At 37.2% G+C, this 16,552-nt stretch overlaps 1 protein-coding gene across 21 annotated transcripts in view; it reads right to left on the reverse strand.

Moving 5' to 3' along the window:
* C9H7orf25 (chromosome 9 C7orf25 homolog) overlaps nt 1-16,552 on the reverse strand; it is a 422,474-nt gene that overhangs the window by 148,153 nt on the left and 257,769 nt on the right. Inside the window, exon 10 of one of the 21 annotated variants that reach the window (XR_010842319.1) lies at nt 1,987-2,093. The exons of 19 other annotated variants lie outside the window; for them this stretch is intronic. The gene's annotated coding sequence lies outside the window, so the exon portion shown is untranslated. Of the gene's footprint in view, nt 1-1,986; nt 2,094-16,552 lie in introns of those variants that run through there. One more of the 21 variants, XR_010842316.1, reaches the window with a different exon arrangement.

The raw sequence follows: 16,552 nt of genomic DNA on the forward strand, positions 1-16,552 counted from the left end.
CCCTGCATCGGCAGGCGGGCTCTCAACCACTGCGCCACCAGGGAATCCCTAAGTTACACTTTTAATGAGCCCTCTTTTGTACTATCTTCCAAATATTTGTCTACATTTTTGCTAAGCTGACAATATAAGGTCTTGTTCTTAGCAAATGTCTCCCCTGAGATGAGAGGTTATTTCATTTTAGTGTTTTACCTTCTTTCTGTAGAGAGAAAGCTGAGGCAGATTTTGACAAATTGTTGGCTGGCTGCTCTATGAAACTGTTGAATGAGGGTGGTGTTGGAGCCCCTTGGTGGGGAGTGGACAGGAAGGAAGTCAAAAGGACTGGGGCCCCCCATCTCCACTTCACCAAAGCAAGCTCTGGTTTGTACTGTACCTACTAAAATTTCAAATAAAATGGGAATAAATATTCTTCTTAAATAAATACTCTTTTAAAAACATCTGAGAACAAAAAATAACAACAAAAAATTGGAGTCCTGAAACTCAAGAGAAAATATCCTAAAACAGTGGTTATTGAACTTCAGCTGCATCGCTGCATCTGAATCACTGGAAGCCTTGTTAAAACACAGATTCCTGGGCTCCACTCCTAGAGATTTTCTGATTTAGTAGGTCTGGGGTGAAGCCCAAGAATTTGCATTTTAACTGGTTCCCAGGTGGGGTTATAATGCTGCTTGTTCTGCAGCCACATTTTGAGAACCAGTGCCCTAGAAATAGGAAGCTGGCAATGGTATGGATTTTGTGATCCTGTAATTTGAATAAGAGATGACTTTTAGTACCATCTGAGATCTTCATATACATGCACATTATAACTTTATGTAGCCCTGCCCACAGTCCTCTCAACCAGATGTCAGAAACTCGTTTGCCAAATGCAAGTTGTTCCCATTTTTAAAATTAGATGCCACCATGTTCTACTGGGAAATGTCACATATTAATCTGGATTTTCCAGCTTCTTTTGAAAAATCAGATTAACTAGTGAAACCGAGCAGGTCCCTGTGGGGCTCCTGGGCATGGAAGCCTTTCTGTGTCCCCCCCTTTCTTATTTGTAAGGAATAGGCTTCAGCCTCTATAACCTTCACTGATTTTCAAAGGGCAGGTTCAAACAGTGGCTAATCAGGGAAGGGAGGAGATGTAGACACAAGGGAGGAGCAGTCAAGAAACAATAGCGCAGCCTCGAGGCAGGGTCCTGGTTCCGCCTAAAGAGATACACATAACAATATCTTTGCCGGCTCTTCTGCAGAACTAAAACCCCCAACAAATGGAAAACATTAACTACTTGATGAAGCATTCTTCATTCCAGAGAGAAGGTCACAGTTTGATTACCTCAAGAACCACAGAAGCTCATCAGGAAACCACTGGAGGCAGATTAAAGGAATGCAGACCCTGCACACATCCTGATCCTTATCTTCAACCCTGCCCTTGAACCTTTGCTATAAAACTCTTCACCAAGTCCCCCCAGGTTGGGACACACAGTTTTGAGGGCATGAAGCCTGCTGTGTCCTTCTTTGCCTGGCAAGGCAAGGAAGCTATTCTTTTCTACTTCACCCAAAACTCTATCTCTGAGATTCAATTCAACACTCGTGCATAGAGGCCGAGTTTTCAGCATCACTACTATCACTTAGCCTGCATTGCCACAAGGCAGCCCTCTGCTGGAGATGAGGTAACTGCTGCCCCCTTAGATGAACATGCTCCTTCCTGCAGCTTCTCCCTCAGGCTCTCCAAATTCTCAAGGAAACAGTTACACGCCGATTCAAATCTCAGAGCCCATGGGAAGTATCTTTGGAGCTGTGCAACTAATCGTTCAGGATTATTCCTCCCTATTCCCGTTGCTCAAAACGCCATTGAAGAATGAAAGGCATTTCCTATTGTATTTGTTATCTATATATAATACGGTATATCATCGTGTTAAATATGGATACATCTGCAGGAAATAAGCTTACTATAAATTTACATGAAATATGCTAGATGAAAATAATACCCCAGGACACCTACCTTGGCTTAGAAGCCTGCACTATGACCTGATGCTACACTTCACTTGGGGGGTCTAAAGGAAATTTCACTGGATTCTATTCATCTGCCAGGGCTGGCTACTTCCTGAGTTTCTATTTAAAAAAAAAAAAAAAAAAAAAAAAAGAATCAGTAGCATGATAACTGGAAAAACAAACACATTTAAAATTCCTAGACTCTTTGGAGAGTCTCTTGCTGCTTTTGACTCTGTGATATTTCTCTAAATTCTTTTGAACAAAGTCCAAGCCTCCGGATCTTTCAAAGAAGGGATTTGCACTAAAACTAATATTTCTAGTCCATGCTCATCAGGGTTAGAGGCTGCTTTTTCCACTGAGATCCCTCCATATTCACAATCATTTCACACTTTAATTGGGACAGGTTCCCTAAATTCAAAGGCAGAAAGTCCCATAGAACTTGCCTCATTTAACAAAGGAGGCTTTTTCTTTCCCAAACCCCTCTGGCTTTGGTGACTTGGAAAATCTTATTAGCCAGATGAAAAAAGAAAAAAAAAGGAAAAATTTCACCACCAACTCTGGGACTTGAAGAACTATTTGGAGGCTTGTGAAGAGCAAGAACCCAATTAAGTAGCTCAGCTACACAGACCCGAGTGTAGCATGACAGGTCTGGGGTGCCCTTTGCATATGTGTCCAACTCTGCCCGGCTGAGCTGCCTCTAAGCTCTCTGTCAAAATGGCATGAGTCTGAGTGATTCATTTCCCAACCACAAGACACCAGCGGAGGGTAAATCTAATGCAGGCTGGGAGTAGCCGGATCAGGGAGATATGACTGATATCTAAACAGGGATTTGGATGGAGCTGAGGCAGGCTTAAAACAACTTTCTCGTAACAACATAGAATGGCTAACCGAAGCAGCAAAAGCACTTTCTTTGACCCTTTTGTCCTTAGTTTCAAGAGGCACAAATAGATTCTACTTTCTTCGCTTGACCTATTATCTAAGAAAAAAGTGACCCTTACCCCCAGGAAGAGTGCTGACAAATCTTTTATAGGTTTGGTTTGAAAAGAAATGAAGCCCAGGTGGTGGCTGAATCTGCAGAGGAATCTGGGGAATTTTAGGCTGTCCCCGTTTGGAGGCTCCACAGGAGGGACTTAGGCTGGGAGGGGTTTCCTGGTTAGAAGACAATCGCTCCACAGGGATGAGTTGGAAAATTGAAACCCAAGATGAGAAGACTGAGGCTGAAGACTCAAGCCAATTAAAACTCTGCATTTCCCAAGTGATTCTTAGGTGCTGGTGTTACCTAGAATCATTTTGCAAGATATTTTAGAAACAGAACCGCACAACACTTGAATACGATTTAATTTATCCCTACTCATGTGAAAGTAAGAGTTTCAACAACTTCATTAAAATCAAGTCTGTTTCTCATAAAAACCAAACTTCTGCATTTTCCTGTTAAAACTGGATCATGCTGTAAATACTAGTTATTTAATAACTTACAGGTGTGAAGAGACCCTGATTTCTATGGCTTTTGATTCAAATTATCCATTTAATTTTCATTTATTATATGCTTTTCTATCTTGTATACTCAACGGATGCATCCAATAATTTTCAGGCCTGTATTTTGTCTTCTGACCTGGCTTTTGCTCACCTATCTTGTGTCAAATAATCTTTTCTGTACTATGAGACACATTTTTTGCTTAGTTTTATTTTTCCCTCAAAGGGATTATGATTTAGCTAGGGAAATGAGTCTAACATAGGAACTAGTAAGGAAATTTATAGACAGATAGGGTTCACTTTTAGGTTTTAATACAATTCAAAGTTCTATCCTTGACCTCTTTCTGTACTCATTTACCCACTCTCTTTGGAGACACTTATATGTTCCCACAGATGTCTCCTAAATCACTACCTCCAACCCTAAATTTTGTCCAGATATATACATTTTTATTTCAAACCCCCTCTGGAAATCACCCCCAGGTTTCCCACAAATAGTTCCAACTCAACACAGTCAGAATCTTTATGATCATTTTCTCTGGCAATCCTGTTCGTCCTGGTGCATCGCTTATCATCATGATGGCTCTGCCAGGCACCCAGCTGACCAAGCATAGACTTGAAGTTATTCTAGGTTTCTGCTTCTGCTGCTTTGCAGATAATCACTAAGTGCAGTTAATTAAATGACCCCCCAAAACACAACAAACTAGTGCATGTAACAAAGAAAGAGACAGATTCACAGATATAGAGAACAAACTAGTGGTTACCTGTGGGGACAGGGAATGGGGGAGGGGCAAATAGGGGTAGGAGATTAAGAGGTAGAAGCTATTAGGTACAAGACAAAAAAAAAACAACCCTCAGAATGGGAGAAAATATTTGCAAGCCAACCAAGTGACAAAGGATTAATCTCCCAAATATGCAAACAGCTCATGCAGCTCAAGTTCAAAAAAGAAAACAACCCAATCAGAAAATGGGCAGAAAACCTAAATAGACATTTCTCCAAAGAAGACATACAGATGGCCAGTAGGCACATGAAAAGATGCTCAACATCGCTAATTATTAGAGAAACGCAAACCAAAACTACAATGAGGCATCACCTCACGCTGGTCAGAATGGCCATCATCAAAAACTCTACAAACAACAAATGCTGGAGAGGGTGTGGAGAAAAGGGAACCCTCCTACACTGTTGGTGGGAATGTAAATTGATACAGCCACTATGGAGAACAGTATGGAGGTTCCTTACAAAACTAAAAATAGAACTACTAGCAAACTACCAGCAAACCAACTCCTGGGCATATACCCAGAGAAAACCATAATTCAAAAAGACACATGCACCCCAATGTTCATAGCAGCACTATTTACAATAGCCAGGACATGGAAGCAACCTAAATGTCCACGAACAGAGGAATGGATAAAGAAGACGTGGTACATATATACAGTGTAATATTACTCAGCCTTAGAAAGGAACAAAATTGGGTCATTTGTAGAGACATGGATGGACCTAGAGACTGTCATACAGAGTGAAGTAAGTCAGAAAAAGAAAAACAAATATTGTATATTAACCCATATATGTGGAATGTAGAAAAATGGTATAGATGATCTTAATTGCCAAGCAGAAATAGAGACACGGACTTAGAGAACAAATGTATGGAAACCAAAGGGGGAAGGGGTGAGGTGGGAGGAATTGGGAGATTGGGATTGACACATATAAACTATTGATATTATGTATAAAATAAACAACTGATGGGAATATACTGTATAGCACAGGGAACTCTACTTAATGCACTATAGTGTCCTAAATGGAGGGGATATATGTATATGTATGGCTGATTCATTTTGCTGTGCAGTAGAAGCTAACACAACATTATAAAGCAACTATACTCAAATAAAAATTAGTTTAAAAAAAGAATATATTGTACAATCCAGGGAATATAGCCAATATTTTATAATAGCCATAAATGGAGTATAAAAATTGTGAATCACTATTGATTAAGTTCCCAGACGATTTCCCTGATCTCTTCTTAATTGGTTCATGGGAAATATTCTGAAATCTTCCAAACTTTTTGATGCTACTACCATGTCATAGTACTTTTCACTTTGTATTGTCATTTTTTGTTTATTTGCAAACTACTTTATAGCTCTCTCTACTTTTTCCTCCACAAACACATAGCAGCAATAGATAACATATTTTTTTTAGTCAAAACACATTGCTGAACTCAAAAACAATATGAATATCTCCAAAGATATGAGTGTATCAGGACCACACAGCAATAAGTATAAGCAGAAGCTATGGACCTCTTGGGCCCTGAAAAAGGTAAGGTCAGCTGAGATTCTATACATTCTCAGAGCCTAAAAAAAGTGTCTACATTCCAGGATCGCAACTGATGTTAAGCTGCACATCTAAGGTGTATCAAGGAAGCAGAGGGCTTTGTATACCGTGAAGAGACAGTATGGACCCCCACTCAAAATCTAGTTTGATGTTGAGATTGATAATGTCACACACACATGAGAGGTAATGAAAATGTTTGTGTCTCACATAATAGGTCTTCCAAGAACAGCAGGAGAAACCTCTCAGCTGGCCTGAAAAATGCCTTGAGAGAGCAGAGAAAGGAAATTGGCTTGGAATTTTTAAGATGGTTAGCGTGTGAGGCTGGGATGAGGGTTCCACAAGGATGGATTTGAAGGTTTGAACTCCCACCGGTGCCAAAGCAGGGAGCACCTGGGCTTTTTAAAAAATCAGCTGCCCAAATGTGGGACAGAAGGGAGGAGAGAGGGTTCCTGAATCCAGATCTTTGAGGGCTACATGGGCAGAGTTGCCCTGCTGAGATATATAAAAGGGAATAAAAGCTTTTTGTTGTTTTAAACAAGAATGCTTGGAATTTTTCATTACTTTAGTATTCAAAGTGAAGAATGATAGCCCCATAGCAATTCTGAAATCTTCCTGGCCAACAGGGTGAAGGCTTTACCACGTGGGGTGTGGGGATTCTCGGACCAAGTCCTGGGTCTGCACAGGGAGGAATTTCTTCATTCGTTGTTCTCAGTGGTGCCTTCCTCCACCCTCAGGGAGATTTCTGCTTTTTAAGCTTTTCCTTGACCACAGCTGTGGTAGGACTGTGGAACATATCCTCCTTGGGAGATATGTAGACCTTGAAGTTGCCTCCTGTTCATGGAAGATTGGGGATGGGGACAAGTATTCACATCTTTAGTGGACAACCTGATAGATTTTTTTTTTTTTTTTGCGGTACGCAGGCCTCTCACTGTTGTGGCCTCTCCCATTGCGGAGCACAGGCTCCGGACGCGCAGGCTCAGCGGCCATGGCTCACGGGCCCAGCCGCTCCGCGGTACGTGGGATCTTCCCGGACCGGGGCACGAACCCGTGTCTCCTGCATCGGCAGGCGGACTCTCAACCACTGCGCCACCAGGGAAGCCCAACCTGATAGATATTTACATACCATATTCTGGCTCATTGGACTTATTCAAACAATATGTGGAGGTGAAAAATGTGAAAGAGAAATCACCTAATGACATATTGTGGAGCTGAGTACTAATAATACTTTAATGACCAATCTCCCAAACATTTCTCTCTCTATAAATGAGATTTATACACATATAAATACATGTTTACAGTTACGGGATGACAGGATATAAGCTATTCTCTACCCTGCTATTTAAAAGGATATATTTTTAACATCTTTATTGGAGTAAAATTGCTTTACAATATTGTGTTAGTTTCTGTTGTATAACAAAGTGAATCAGCTATATGTATACATATAACCCCATATCCCTTCCCTCTTGTGCCTCCCTCCCACCCTCCTTATCCCACCCCGCTAGGTGGTCACAAAGCACCAACCCTGTGCTATGCAGCTGCTTTCCACTAGCTATCTATTTTACATTTGGTAGTGTATATATGTCCATGCTACTCTTTCACTTTGTCCCAGCTTACACTCCCCCCTCCCCGTGTCCTCAAGTCCATTCTCTACGTCTGTGTCTTTATTCCTGTCCTGCTCCTAGGTTCATCAGAACCTTTTTTTTTTTTTAGATTCCATATATATGTGTTAGTATACGGTATTTGTTTTTCTCTTTCTGACTTACTTCACTCTGTATGACTGACTCTAGGTCCATCCACCTCACTACAAATAACTCAATTTAATTTCTCTTTATGGCTGAGTAATATCCCATTGTATATATGTGCCACATCTTTATCCATTCATCTGTCTATGGACACTTAAGTTGCTTCCATGTCCTGGCTATTGTAAGTAGAGCTGCAGTGAACATTGTGGTACACATCTCCTTTTGAATTATGGTTTTCTCAGGGTATATGCCCAGTAGTGGGATTGCTGGGTCATATGGTAGCTCATGCAGCTCAATATCAAAAAGACAAACAATCCAATACAAAAATGGGCAGAAGACCTAAAAAGACATTTCTCCAAACAAGATATACAGATTGCCAACAAACACATGAAAGGATGCTAAACATCACTAATCATTAGAGAAATGCAAATCAAAACTATAATGAGGTATCACCTCACACCGGTCAGAATGGCCATCATCAAAAAATCTACAAACAATAAATGATGGAGAGGCTGTGGAGAAAAAGGAACCCTCTTGCACTGTTGGTGGGAACGTAAATTGATACAGCCACTATGGAGAACAGTATGGATGTTACTTAAAAAACTAAAAATAAAAAGATACATTTTATATCTTGATCTGGGGGGGATTACATGAGTGTAATGAAAGTCCACAACGTGTGTGTGTGTGTGTGTGTGTGTGTGTGTGTGAGAGAGAGAGAGAGAGAGAGAGAGATTCTAAAGTAGTCATCCCGCTAGTCTACGTATTTATTCTAAAATAATTCTACATGACTGTATTATTTTTCTATTGTTGCTGTACAGATTACAACAAATTTAGTCATTTAAAGCAACACAAATGTATTGTCTTACAACTCTGGAGGTCAGAAAAAGCCAAAATGGATTTCAGCAGGTTAAAATCAAGGTGTTGGCAGGGCTGCATTTCTTCTGGAGGCCCTAAGAGAAAGTCCATTCCTTGTCTTTCCATCTTCTAGAATCTTTCTGCGCTCCTTGGCTCAAGGCTGCATCTTTCTACCCTCTGCCTCTGTTGTCATGTCTCCTTCTCTGACTGCCTGCTTCCCTCTTTCCCTTATAAGGACTCTAGTGATTATGTTGGGTACACCTGGATAATCTAGGATAATCTTTCCCTCGCAAGATATTTAACTTAATCACATCTGCAAAGTCCCTTTTATCATATTCACTGGTTGCAATGATTAAGATATTTAAATGATTAAGATTTTTTTGCATACCACAATAACCCACAAGTAACGAATGAAATCACAACAGAAATAAGAAAATGCTGTAAATTGAATGAAAATAAAGACACAGCATATCAAACTGTGTAAGATCAATGAAAGCAGTAGTAAAAGGGATGTTTATAGGTTTATAGGCTTTAAAAAAAAAAAGCAAGGATTCAAGTCTGTGACTTGTGTCCAACTTAATACTCTAAAACAAGAAGAGGAAATTAAATACACGATAAGCATTAATAAGAAAACCATAAAAATAAGCAGATAGAAGTGAAAATGAAAACAGAAATAAAATAAAGAAAAATAACAAAATAAAAACTTTTTTTAAGGTACCAAGAAAATTGCTAACTTCTAGCTATATTGATCAAGAAAGAGAAGACACGATTACTAATATTAGAATGAAAGTGGGATCATTACTAAAGATACTACAGATGATAAAAGAATATTAATGGAATATTATGAAAAAACATTTTGCCAATAAATATAATTTAACTAAAATTGGCAAATTCCTTGTGAGACACAACATACAAAAGACTGCTCAAGAAGAAATAAATAACCTGAATAATCCTATATTTATTAAAGAATTTGAATGTATAGTTACATCTCTTCCCACAAGAAAGGTAGGTAGATAGATAGACAGATAGATAGATAAAAATTAAAACTTCAGGCTGAGATAGACACACAGGTGATTTTTACAAAATGTTACAGAAGAAAAAATATCAATCTACACAATTTTTTTTCAGAAACTTGAAGAGGATGAAAATTTCCCCAAATTATTTTGTGAAGCCTTTATACCCAAACTAAACAAGGCATTTCAAAAAATAAATAAATAAAGCTCCAGACAAATATATCAGATGAACATAGATGCAAAAATTCTTACCCAAATATTAGCAAATTGAATCCAGCACTGTGTAGAAAGTATAATAAATCATCACCAATTGGGGATTAGCCAAGGAATGTAAGATTGGTTCAACATTCAAAAATAAATCACTGTAATTTACCACATGAGCAAATATCTGTGAGTAGGTACAAAACCATTCAACATCCATTTATGAAAACTAGAGATAGAAACTAGGATGAGAAAGAAACTTATTCAACTATTCAACCTGATAACATCTATAAAATATCTCTTCTTAACCTTGTATTTCATGGCAAAAGAGTATGTGCTTTCTTTCTAAGATAGGCAACAAGAAGAAGGTGTCTGCTCTCACCACTCTTATCTAACATTTTACCTGAGGTTATATCCAATGCAACAAAGCAAGTTTAAAAAGAAAGGCATACATATTTGAAAGGAAGAAGCAAATTGTCTTTCCTTGCAAATGACATGATTTTATACATAGAAAACCCCAAGGAATCTACAAAAAAACAGCTCATGCTAATAGGTAAATTTAGAAAGGTTTGTACACTAAAACTCTATTATATCTCCCTATAGCAGCAGCAAATGATTTAAAATTAAATTTTAGAAAACAATTCCATTTAAAGTACTGTCCAAAACATGAAATACTTAAGAATACATTTAACAAGAGATATGTACTACAACTACATTTAAAATGAAAAAAATATTACTAAGGAAAATTAAAGGAGATGTAAATAACTGGAGTAATATGACCGAGATGTTAATTCTCACCCAAAGTAATCTATAAATTCAACATAATGCCAGTAAAAATCAGTAAAACCTTAGCAAGTTATTTTATAGAAATTGATAAGTAAAAATTTTAAATTTACATGGATAGGCAAAATCTTGAAAAAGAAAAACAAAGTTATATGGCACATACTACCCAATTTCAAGGCTTTCTACAAAGCTACATATTAACATAACAGTAGATATAAAGACCAATGTAATAAAATAGAGTCTAGAAACAGACATACACATATGAGATCAACTGAGTTTTGACAAAGGAGCTAAGGCAATTCAATGTTTAAAGAATAGTCTATTCCACAAATGGTGCTGAAACAATTGGATATTTACAAATAGATGAAAATTCAATCTATACCTCATGCCATTCAAAAACTAACTCAAATTAATCATAGACTTAACTGTAAAACCTAAAACTACAACACTTCTAGAAGAAAACATGAGACAAAAATCTCTGTGCCCTTGGGGCTAGGCAACTTTCCTAGATAGAACTAAAAAAAAAAAAAAAAAAAGCCATGAACTATCAAAGAATTAATAGAAATGATTTTATTAAAATTTGAAACATCCGGTTTTTGAGATAAACTGTTAAGAAAATGAAAAGCTAAGCTACAGTTGGAATAAATACTTGCAAAACACATATCTGTTAAGGGACTTGTATTAAAAATATATAAAAAACTCTTACAACTCAATAAGAAGTTGGCCACCAGATTTTTTTTTTCTTAGTGAGCAAAAGATTGAAACAGTCTTTTAACCAAAACAGATATATGGATGGCAAATGAACACAGAGGTGATGTTCAAATTTGCTAGATATTAGAAAAGTGCAAAATAAAACTACAGTGATATACCTTTACACACCTACTAGAATTGATAAAATCTTAACAACTGATATTACTGAGTTTTGGTAGGTATAATATATGGTGCAACTGAAAATCTATACATTGTTGGTGGGAATGCAAAACGGTGCAATCTCTTTGCAAAAACAATTTGGTATTTTCTTATAAAATTAAATATGCACTTACCACACGACAACCATTTTGTTCCTAGGTATTCATCCACAAGAAATGAAAACATATGTCCATACAAAGACCTTGCATGAATGTTTAAAGCGACTTTTTCATAATAAAAATCTAGAAAGAACCCAACTGTCCATTAACTGGTGAATAGGTAAACAGACTGTAGTCCATCCATATAATGGGATACTATTCAGTAAAATAAAAAGAACTACTGATACATGTAAAAACATGGATGAATCTCAAATATGCTAAATGAAAGGATCCAGACACAAAAATCTACATACTGTGTGATTTTATTTATATGACACTCTGCAAAATGTCATATAGGTACAGAAAATAGATCAGTGGTTGCCAAAGCCTGGGAGTAGAGAGAAGGGAATGTCCCCAAAGATCATGACTCAGGAGGGACCTTTTCGAGTTGATGGAAATGTTCCCTGTCTTGATTTCTGTGTTGGTTACATAACACTATACATTTGTCCAAATTTATCAAACTGTACACTTAAAATGGGTGATTTTTATTCGGTACGTATTACACATCAATATTTTTGACTTTAAAAAAGCAAGGGAACAATAAACTCAAAATTCAATATAGTTTTAAAACACATTTGAAAGCATCCAACATTCTATTCAGGTAGGCTATTTCTTCTGTCTTAAGCATCAATGATTCCAGTTTAGCAACGTCCTACCTATGCCTTCCTGCTCTAAAGTACTCCAAGCCTGAACAAATGGCTGCATTGTGTTAGGACTACTACTAAGGTAAGACTATGTGGGTCTCAGGTCATGGGGAGAAATTCTAATTGAAAGAATTTAAACTAATATTATTTTAAATTTAAATCACTGAAAACATATACAATCATCCATTCTAAATTGCAAACAGACGAGAAAGGATAAAAAAATTGAAACTGAGAAGACTTCATGAGGAAAACTGATTATTAGAAATTCTGATTATTGGAAACTATTAGGATTTTTATAATTGAGCGTGTGTTTGGGAACTTTGGAAAGAAAGATTGGTCCACCTTTATTGGCTTGTGGGCATGAAGCCAAAAGTAACCACATGGGAGAGTAGGTCAGAGAGAACTTAGGGAAAAAAGCAAGGAATTGTAGCAGGTGAGGATGTAGACACAGACAAAAAGAGGGCAAGTGTAGAATGCTTTCAGTAGAAGAGAAGAATGGGTTACAGAGATTTAAGCCTTAGGTAAAGTGCTACTAAAACAATCATCATAAAGACAGAATCTTCTAAAGGAAAGTAATTTCTCTTTTCAAAGTAATGAGGATTTTTTTCCACAGAAAAATTGGAGTAAATCTGCTTAAAATTTTTAAAAGAAATTTCAGATTTTATCTTGGTCTGAAGAATCATGAACTGATTTCTTGTTGTGGAAAGCATATATTAGCAAATCATAAGCCCTCTTAAGAGAATTTTGCAGTAACTTAGCTTTCTTTTCAGAAACAGAAATTTATTCAAGGAAAACTCTGTTACTGGGGAAAATGAAGGCTGAGATGGGTAAATCTGTGATTTTAAAATACTTTTACGAAGACAGGTAGAATTAAGTTGCATATGCAAAAAGTAATTTGTGTCTTAATAATTTCTGCTTTCTTTGAAAAAGACATTCTCCTACATATAATCACAAAATCATTCTCACACCTACTACCTTTTAAAAATTGAGAGTTAATTAACATATAACATTGTAAAAGTTTAAGGTGCACAATGTGTTCTGTTTCCACTGGTGAGTTGGACTGAATTAACCAACTATCAATATATTTACTTATTTGCACTAGTCTACAATTCATGCAAAAAGATTTCAGCATTACCTCTACCAAGAACAAATCTACTAAGCAAAGTTTCAGATTTCTTTTTTTGTCTTTAAACTCTATCCTACTAAAGGTATAGAATCAGAGTACGATATGTATAGACATTATAGGAATTAATATTTTTTTCCTGTAGGGTTAGATTGTCTGTTTGATACTGAGTTGAGTTCATTTTATGCTGTTTGTATTCAACTGTAAAGTTTACTCTAATAATTTAATTATACTTTTGACTGTGTATATTTTTAAATCATTCAAATTTAAAGTTATATCAGAAGATATACTAGAAAGGTCTTATGTCTATTCCTATCTCTTTCACCTCATTTACACCCACCTCTTATTGGTAACATTTGCATTAGTATCTGCTTTATTCTTAACTGTTTCCTTTGGCAAAAATGTGTGTGTGTGTGCCATTTATATATTTATATTTATGTAATAATTTAAAAAAATATGTAACCTATATATCTTTATTCTTCTTTCTTTCACAAAAGAGCTCATACTGTGTATATTCATTTTATGTTGAGTTTCTTTCCCCTCAACAATATATCTTTCTAATTATTCCATAACAGTACATAGAGATCTCCCTTATTCTTCTTTATGAGTACATAGTACTTCATTGTGCAGATACATTATTGTTTATTTAACCAGTCTCCTAAGGATAAATCTTCAGGATACTTTCAAAATTTTGTGATTTCAAATATAGGAGACTCTACTGTGAATCTTTCAGAAATCTTAAGGAGCATCTTACGTCCACCTCCTTAACTTGCTTTTTAGCTTGAGGCCATATTTTACTCAATGTACCCTGGATTTGGTCTTTGCCATACGGCAATATCTCATTTTGAAAAACTTCTGCTTTCCGGGGACACTGTCTACGGCCTCTGTATTTCTTCTGTTTTGCTTGCATTCTTAATACTTAATATTTTAGTTCATCTTTCTCTTAATACCTTACCATATACAGCTGAAAGAAGCCAAATAGCACTTTAAACATTCTGCCCAAAAATCTGCTTAGCCAAATCCACAAATTTATTAGTTGGATTTTCTATCTTTTACATTACCGCTGGCAATAGTGTTGCCAAAATTCTGCCTCTACCAAACAAGGATTGTCCTGTATCCAGCTTCCATTAGTAATTTCCTCATTGCTTTTTCAGGCTCCTCTAATAGTTTCCTTGTCACCCTGCCAGTCTTTGCCATCAGCTCATCCTCAATGCCAACACCACACGTCTTAGGGCTTTATTTACTTAACTTATTTCAAAGCAGCACCTGAGCTTCAAGTACCAATTTTTGTTTTAGTTATCTGTTGCTATGGAAGAAACTACTCCAAACCCTAGTTACTTAGAACAACAATTTATATGCTCATGATTTGCAGCCAGCGTGAGGCTAGGCAGGGTGGATTATCTCTGCTCGCTGTGGTGAGAGTGGGGTCACTCATGAGCGTAGAAGACACAGCATGGCTTCCCTCTCGTGTCTGATGCCTCAGCTGGGTGGCTGGGAGAGCTGCATCTCTCCCTTTGTAATCTCCCATTCTCCAGAGCCTCTCTGCACATGGCCCCTCTTTCCGAGAAGGTGATGGTACTTTTTACATGGCAACTGGCTTCCAAGATGGCAAACGCAAAAGCTGCCAGGCCTCTGAAGACCAAGGCTGTGGAACAATGTCACTACCAGCACATTCTATTGGTCAAAGCAAATTACAGCGTCAGCCCAGAGCCAGCACGGGTGAGGCTATGGACTCCACCTCTTGGTGGGAGGAGAGGCAAAGAATTGTGGATATTTTTATATCCACCATACTTATTAAGTTCCATCAGCCTTAAAGATGATACGGAGTTTACCTATCACAAAATGATAATCTGTATAAAAGGAGCTCCCTACTAGAAGGGATTCCTCTAGCCATGTATTTTCAAAATTAAGCGCTCCCCTAACTCTGAGTCAGACACTTAGTCATTCCTTACTGCTGGGCAGCCTTTTCCTTCTCCTTTCCAGGGCTCTTACACATCCATCTCCCCTTTTCTCTTCAACCCAACCATGGGTTTCACTGTTGGTTCACTTGCTGGTGATATCTAAAGGTCTCTGAGAAATATGAAATTAAAAGCCATATCAAAATATTATATGCACATTAGGATGAATGTAATTGGATAGAGTCATGGGGCATGGCCATGTAAAGGCATATTGAGTGATACAGCAAATTTTATTTCACCTTACTTTGATTTCAGCAATATGTAAATACTACGCTGTAATTTACCTGGCTATGTTACCAAGATTATATAAGGAATACAAAGCATTTTCATGTCGGTATTTGATGCAGGAAATTTTTAATGTAGCCAAAACCAAATCATTAAAATTTCAGCTTTAAAAAAATTACCAGTGAGTCAGTTTAATAATCAATTCATTCATTAATTTAACTAATTACTTATTAGTTAATTATTACTTAGAAAATTAGTTCTGTATTTATTAGTAATTATTATTAATTAGTTAATTAATAAGTTTAGTATCTAATTACCAATGAATTAGAAATTTGTTTAACAACTAATTTCTTGGAGGGTAACAAATGCACCTTGGGCATAGGCTGGAATTCAGAGGTAGAATGAGGAATAGTATAGGCTTAGAGAAGGGGTGAGGATGAGGGATGAGATAGGGTGCTGGGATAAAGTGATGGATGAGGAGAAGTGAGATTCAGGGAGAGCTGAGATTCAAATAGAGGCTAAGGATCAAGGAAAGCTGCACAAATTATCATGCACTAAATTACTATCATCATCATCGTTATTTATATTTTTGTCATAGTTTACGAAACCTTGAAAAATGCATTCAGAACAGCTGTAAAATATTCTTCTAATACTATCCACTGTTCTCCACCCATGCCCTGCTCACCTCCCATTGATGCTATTCCTCCAGCCATCCCTCTGTCTGTATGACAGATTCTAGGTCCATCGACCTCACTACAAATAACTCAATTTCCTTTCTTTCTATGGCTGGGTAATATTCCATTGTATATATGTGCCACATCTTCTTTATCCATTCATCTGTTGATGGACACTTAGGTTGCTTCCATGTCCTGGCTATTGTAAATAGAGCTGCAATGAACATTGTGGTACATGACTCTTTTTGAATTATGGTTTTCTCAGGGTATATGCCCAGTAGCGGGATTGCTGGGTCTTATGGTAGTTCTATTCTTAGTTTTGTAAGGAACCTCCATACTATTCTCCATAGTGGCTGTATCAATTTACATTCCCACCAACAGTGCAAGAGGGCTCCCTTTTCTCCACACCCTCTCCAGCATTTATTGTTTGTAGATTTTTTGATGATGGACATTCTGACTGGTGTGAGGTGATACCTCGTAGTTTTGATTTGCATTTCT

Source organism: Kogia breviceps, chromosome 9, assembly GCF_026419965.1.
Source record: "Kogia breviceps isolate mKogBre1 chromosome 9, mKogBre1 haplotype 1, whole genome shotgun sequence".
NCBI lineage: Eukaryota > Metazoa > Chordata > Mammalia > Artiodactyla > Physeteridae > Kogia > Kogia breviceps.